Source organism: Microcebus murinus, chromosome 1, assembly GCF_040939455.1.
Source record: "Microcebus murinus isolate Inina chromosome 1, M.murinus_Inina_mat1.0, whole genome shotgun sequence".
NCBI classification, from domain to species: domain Eukaryota; kingdom Metazoa; phylum Chordata; class Mammalia; order Primates; family Cheirogaleidae; genus Microcebus; species Microcebus murinus.
In genome coordinates this window covers 7,692,461-7,700,279 of record NC_134104.1, presented here as the reverse complement: position 1 = coordinate 7,700,279, position 7,819 = coordinate 7,692,461, and the positions used below count along the sequence as shown (strand labels likewise).

At 37.8% G+C, this 7,819-nt stretch overlaps 1 pseudogene; it reads left to right on the top strand.

Moving 5' to 3' along the window:
• Nucleotides 1–518: 518 nt before the first annotated feature.
• LOC105881293 (glyceraldehyde-3-phosphate dehydrogenase pseudogene) lies at nucleotides 519–1,769 on the top strand (annotated as a pseudogene).
• The last annotated feature ends 6,050 nt before the right edge of the window (nucleotides 1,770–7,819 follow it).

Here is a 7,819-nt window from a genome sequence, read left to right as displayed (position 1 = left end):
TTGCAGATCAACTTGATCCTTTCAAGGCTAGAGTGGCCATTATTTTAGGACTATTTTAGGCCTGCTACTTAAGTGTGACCCTTCTGGAATCCTTATTGAATACCTCAGGTGTTTAGTGAAGTCTCTTTACTCTGGCTGGCTGGAATTCAAATGTCTCTTGGCACTGTGTTCATTCTGGGAACTGTCCAGTTTACAGATACCTGGTTATTTCCTCCCCATCTGGAGTTTCATCCTACACAAATACAACTAAGTTTTTAGCAAGATTCTAGGGGAACCCTTTCTGAAGAAATTTCTGGAGCTCTTTCTCTATTTAAATTTCTTCTTGCCAGTATTTTGGCTTTGACACTCCAATCTCTGACTCAGCAAACTGATGAGCTTGGCTTGGCTCCCACTCCAGATGCTGTGGCGCAGACTGTGCATCCAGGCACAAGCCTGGGTACTCACAAGGCTTATCTTATTTGTTTCCCTTTTTCCAGGGATCTTAGTCCTGCGCTAATTGTTGCAATGTCTAAATGCAGGTGTTGGCTCTCTGGTCCTCCCGTTCGACAGACAGCCGCATCTTCTCACGCAGCACCAACACCATCTCCGAGACACCATGGTGAAAGTGAAGGCCAGAATAAACAGCTTTGGCTGTGTTGGGCCCCTGGTCACCAGGGTTGCTTTTAACTCTGGCAAAGTGGATATTGTCACCATCAACAACCCCTTCATTGACCTCAACTACATGATCTACATGTTCCAGTATGACTCCATCCACGGCAAGTTCCATGGCACGGTCAAGGCGGAGAACGGGAAGCTTGTCATCAATGGCCAGCCCATAACTATCTTCCAGGAGCGAGATACCACCAAAATCAAATGGAGTGAAGCAGGTGCTGATTACGTTGTGGAGGCCACTGGTCTCTTCACTACCCTGGAGAAGGCCAGGGCTCACCTAGATGGGAGTGCTAAAAGGGTCATCATCTCTGCCACCTCTGCTGATGCCCCCATGTTTGTGATGGGGGTGAACCACGACAAGTACCAAAACAACCACACCATCGTCAGCAATGCCTCCTGCACCACCAACTGCTTAGCCCCCCTGGCCAAAGTCATCCATGACAATTTTGGCATCATGGAGGGACTCAAGACCACAGTCCATGCTGTCACCGCCACCCAGAAGACCGTTGATGGCCCCTCTGGGAAGATGTGGCATGATGGGCGTGGGGCTCTCCAGAACATCATCCCTGCGTTGACTGGCGCAGCCAAGGCTGTGGGCAAGGTCATCCGCGAGCTGAATGGGAAGCTCACTGGCATGGCCTTCCGCATGCCCACTGCCAACGTGTCTATGGTGGACCTGACCTGCCGTCTGGAGAAGCCGGCCAAGTATGATGACATCCAGGTGGTGGTGAAGCAGGCGGCGGATGGCCCTCTCAAGGGCATCCTGGACTACACTAAGCACCAGGTTGTCTCCTCCGACTTCAACAGTGACACCCACTCTTCCACCTTTGATGCTGGGGCTGGCATCGCCCTCGACGACCACTTTGTAAAGCTCGTTGCCTGGTATGACAATGAATTTGGCTATAGCAACAGGGTGGTGGACCTCATGGTCCACATGGCCACCAAGGAGTAAGAGTCCTGGACCATCAGCCCCAGCCAGAGCACCAAGGAAGAGAGGGGCCTCAGCCGCTGGGGTGTCCCTGCCTCCTCAGTCCCCACCTCACTGAGAATCTCCCCTCCTCACAACGCAGTTTCCATGCCAGAGTCCCTGAAGAATGGGAGGGGCCTAGGGAGCCCCACCTTGTTGCGTATCATCAATAAAGTTCACTGTACCAGGCCAAAAAAATAAACTAAAATAAATGCAGGTGTTTTAATCATTTTTCACAGATCTACAAAAAGTAATTCTATGCTTCCTATGGAACCAGAGAAGACCCGATATAGCAAAAACAGTCTTAAACAAAACGAACAAATTGGGAGGCATCAGTTTACTAGACTTCAAGCTACACTACAAGGCTGTACTAACTAAAACAGCATTGTATTGGCACAAGAACAGAGACATAAACCAACAGAATAGAACTGAGAACCCAGATCTAAAAACATCCTCATACAGCCATGTAATCTTTGACAAAGACAACAAAAACATACACTGGGTAAAAGAATCCTTATTCAATAAATGGTGCTGGGAAAACTGGATAGCCACATGTAGAAGACTGAAATAGGATCCACACCTTTCACCTCTCATGAAAATCAACTCATGGTGGATAACAGACTTGAACCTAAGGTGTGAAACCTTTAGAATAAGAATTCTAAAAGAAAATTTTGGAAAAACTCTTAAAGACATTGGCCTAGGCAAAGAATGTATGAAGAAGACCCCAAAGGCAATCACAGCAACAACAAAAATATATAAATGATACCTGATCAAATTAAAAAGCTTCTGCACAGCCAAGGAAACTATCATGAGAACAAACAGACAACCTACAAAATGGGAGAAAATACTCACATGTTACATATCCAATAAAGGGCTGATAACCAGAATCTATATAGAACTCAGGAAAATCAGCAAGAAAAAAATCAAACCACCCTATCAAAAAGTGGGCAAAAGACATGAACAGAAACTTTTCAAAAGAAGATAGACTAATGGCTAACAAACATAGGAAAAAATGCTCAACATCTCTAATCATCAGAAAAATGCAAATCAAAACCACAATGAGATATCACTTATCTCCAGTGAAAATGGCCTTTATCAAAAAGTCCCAAAACAATAAATGTTGGTGTGGATGTGGAGACAGGAACACTCATACACTGCTGATGGGACTGTAAACTAGTACAACCTCTGAGGAAAGCAATATGGAGATACCTCAAAGAGATATCTACCATTTGAATCCCATTACTGGGCATCTACCCAAAAGAACAAAAGACATTCTATAAAAAAGACATCTGCACTCAAATGCTTATAGCAGCACAATTCACAATTGCAAAGATGTGGAAACAACCCAAGTGCCCATGAATACATGAGTGGTTTAATAAAATATAGTATATGTACTCCATGGAGTTCTACCCAGCCACAAAATCAATAGTGATATGGCACCTCTTGTATGATCCTGGATAGAGCTGGAGCCCATTCTACTAAGTGAAGTATCCCAATAATGGAAAAACAAGCACCACATATACTCACCATCAAATTGGTATTAACTGATCAATGCTTAATCACACATATAGTAATAACATTCTCTGGGTGTTGGGCAGATGGGAGAGGGGAGGAGGAGATGGGTATATTCACACCTAATGGGTGCAGTGTGCACCATCTGGGGGATGGACATGCTTGAAGCTCTGACTCGGGTTGGGCAAGGGTAATATACGTAACCTAAACATTTGTACCCCCATAATATGCTGAAATTAAAATAAATAAATTAAATAAATGCAGGTGCTTTAGATATTTTGTCTAGTTTCTAGTTATTTACCATAAGAAAGCAGTTCTGATACCAGTTACTCCTCCATGGGTAGAAGCAGAAGTTCCTAAATACAACTTTTAAAATCTGTACCTTTCATTCTCTGTAATTGTAAATTCTATGAGGACATAAATGTTGATCTGTAAAGATCTAGGTTGTGCTTATGCTTAGAAAGTGTAGAAAACACTAATTCTTTAATAATATGTCTATTATACTTTCTGCATCAAGGAGATAATAAATCATAGAAGCTATCTCCCAAATTAGAAGCTTAATGGAAAACACAGAAAGCAAGAGGAAAGATGTGATTTCATATATAACATAGGTAAAAATAATAGGCATTAACTTGCGAATGAACATTATTTAAAAAAAATTTTTTTTTGAGACAGAGTCTCGCTCTGTTGCGTAGGCTAGAGTGAGTGCCGTGGCATCAGCCTAGCTCACAGCAACCTCAAACTCCTGGGCTAAAGCAATCCTTCTGCCTCAGCCTCCCAAGTAGCTGGGACTACAGGCATGCACCACCATGCCCGGCTAATTTTTTTCTATATATATTAGTTGGCCAATTAATTTCTTTCTATTTATAGTAGAGACGGGGTCTCGCTCTTGCTCAGGCTGGTTTCGAACTCCTGACTTCGAGCAATCCGCCCACCTCGGTCTCCCAGAGAGCTAGGATTACAGGCATGAGCCACCACACCCGGCCTAAAATTTTTAAATTAAAAATTAAAACCCATGTTCCATCAAACAATTCATTTGAAACAAGAGGTTGAAGAATATATTACATGTAGTTAAAGACTGTCTAGATTAAAATATTTAGTAGAAAGAGAATACTTTCTTTTTCTTTCATCTAATTAAATAATTCACCTATTTATTTTGTATTACTGATTAGCAAAAAGACACACAACAGAATTTGACACTTATGATGGAGCAGAGCCAGGAATTAGGCTTAGTGTTCTTTGCTTGTCTCAATGGGATTCATTGGCAACAGGTTATCTTCCTGAGTCATAAATATTTTGTATCCTTTTGTTTCTGTTGTGAGCAGAGAACAGAAATTTGTAACATAGAATCTGAACAACGACTTAGGCCATGTGAACTGCATTTTCACATTTCTGATTTCGTAGCTTTCTGAATCAAAGAAAATGTTTATATAATTTTGTTCGTACATTTCCCTTAATAAAGAGAACTTACTTACCTTTCAATTTCATAGAAACCATACTTTTTACTCCATCACTGGGTATCCATGAGCAATGGCAGACAAATGCTTAATAAGCATGTTTGTATACATGAGGAAATTAAAGAAAACTTTTTTCACATGTTTACTGACTTTGTGCTTTCCTTTTTATTTTGTGAATTGCCTATTGACATCTTGTCTTTTCTTTTGGAATGTTCATATTTTTCATATTGATTTGTAAGAATACTTATATGTTAATAATACTTATATGTTAATAATTGTGTGTCGTGTCATAAATATTTCCCAAATTTTTCCTTTCACTTTAAATTATGTATTAAAATTTTTTACTTTTTCTAGCAATATTTTTTCTTGATGACTTTTGTCCTTGGTATGATTCTGAAAGTTTCACCATCTAATGGATATCTGTATTTTCTGGTATTGTGTCATTATTTACTTTTACATCTTTATACATTTAGAATTGAAGGTGAGCACTGGCAATAACACAACTAATCAGTTTTTCAACTAATTTGAAATATCATTTTATAATATACTAAATTCTTACATATACACCCTATAGATTTTATATTTAACTGACTTGTCTTTCTGGCACCGCTACCACACTTTCAATTTTTTGTATCTTTTTAATACTGTCTGGATTGGTACTACCTTTTAATATTTCATTTTCAAAATGTCAATGAAATTCTGACATATTTATATATGAATTTTACATCCAAAGAAAATATTACATTAGGATTTTTGTATAGAATAAGGTTAAATGTTAAAATTTTTTAATTTGGGAATTAGCATCCTTTCTATATAATAACACTGGATTTATTTCAATTTTAAAAGTGGTTCTAAATAATATTTTAGAAAGTTCTTCAAATAGGTCTTGTGCATGTCTTATTAACAAGTTTGTTAAAATTATTCCTTGTATTTTACACTTTAGTCTCTACTGTGAGCAAAACATAGATAAAATTAAATGATTTCATGTCTTTTGCAATGTGCATACCTAGTACAAGGAGTAGAAACTCACTCAGGTTAGCTTAAGTGGAAAACAAAGTATAGTTGACCCTTGAACAACACGAGTTTGAACTGCACAGATCCATTTATATGTGGATTTTTTTTCTGCATCCAAACACAGATCCAAAATACAGCATCATGGGACACAAAACTTGCATATACAGAGACCTGACTTTTAGTATCCAGAGGTTCTGCAGGGCTGACTGCAGGACTTGAGTAAGTGCATGGATTTTGGTATCTGCATGGGACCTTGAACCAATACCCAGAGGATACTGAGGGAAGACTGTAGTTTGTAAGGATACATTTAGACAGAAAGGAATGCTGTCTGGTACCCAGTTAAAGTCTAGAGACTTCTATTTACCCGCTTTCACAGTCCCTATAATCTCATGCATGATGTGCAGATAGATCTACATCCCTTTCCCTAATCATGCACCCATGAAAAGGTTCTGGATTGATTTATCACTGTGTCAGGTGGAACTACCCTGCCAGGCTATACTAGTTTAAGTAGCTGGCCCACTCAGTTAAATCCAGGTTAAGAGCATTTGTTTTGTTAGAAACACACGTAACTATCACTATGAGATCTCCTAGTCCATTTAATAAATCCTTCTCTTATCTTACTGCATTGGCAAAGACTTCAAAGGCAAGTCTGAATAATTATTTAAGATGCATTAATTATTTAAGATGCAATCATTATTAAAATGCAATAATTATTTAAGATGATTATTTTAGCTCTCAAAATTAAGATATATCTAATGTTTTATTAGGCAGGGTGATGTTTCCTATTAATTTTTATAAGTCTATTATTTAAGATATTTAAAGTTTTAAAATTCTGTATATTCCTTCTTTAATGAGTTATTAAATGAATAATAGATGCCTCGATCAATTGCTTTTTTGAATATAGATGCAAAAACCCTCAACAAAATACTAACAAACCAAATCCTCCAACATATACTATTAACAAATGAGATTTATACCAGGAATGCAAGGTTGACTTAATATATAAAAGTCAACTAATATATCATATTAGGAGTAAATGGCAAAAGTCATATGGTCATCTCAATAGTTGCAGAGAAAGCATATGACAAAATACACTCTTTTATGATTAAAATGTTCAACAACTAGGAATAGAAGGGAACTTCCTCAACCTTATAATAACATATAACATCATACTTAATATTGAAAGACTGAAATCTCTCACCCAAGATCAGAACAATACAAGGATGTTCACTCTTACCACTTCAATTAAATAATGGGTAAAGGGTCCAAAAAGATACTTCTCCAGAGATGATATACAAATGGCTAATAAGCACATGAAAAGATGCTCAATATCATTAGTCATTAGGGAAATGCAAATCAAGATCACAATGAGATACTGCTTCATACGCACTTTTTTTTTTAATGATAAAAAATATGGACAGTAACAGTGGTGATGAGGATGTGGAAAACTAAAACCATCATGTATTGTTGGTGGGAATGTAAAATGTTTGGAAAACATTTTGGCAGTTCCTCAAAAAGTTAAACATACAGCTGGTATATAACCCTAAAACTGTATTCTTAGATGTGTATCTAAGAAAAAGAAAAACATGTCCACACAAAAACTTGTATATGAATGTTCATAGCAGCATTTCTTAATAGCCAAAAAGTAGAAGCAACTCAAATTTCTGTCAACTAATGAATGTATAAACACAGTATGGTATAAGGTCCTGACACATGTTATAATATGGATATAATATAATACACTATGCTAAGTCAAAGAAGCCAGTCCCAGAAGACCACATAACTGATATATGACTCAATTCATATGAAATGCCCAGAACAGGCAAACCTATGGAGACAAAGCAAATTAGTGGTTGCTTAGGGATAAAGGGAGAAGAAGGGGAGTATTGAGACTGACTGCTAATGGATTCAGTGTTTCTTTTTGGGGTGAAAAATGTTTTAAACTTAGATTGTAGTGATGGCTACACAACTTTGAATATACTAAGAGCCACTGTACACTTTAAATGGGTGAATTTTATGATCCATGAATTATATCTCAAAGACGTCAACAAAACAGAATGGAAATGACATGGGTATGACATCATCTATATGATTCCTTTTCTGTATGTTTGAAATTTCCAAAATATAAGTGAAAAGAATACATACTTTATGGCATCCATCAAGATGATCATGTGTCTTCTCCTTTAACCCATTAATGTGGTAAGTTATTGTAACAGAT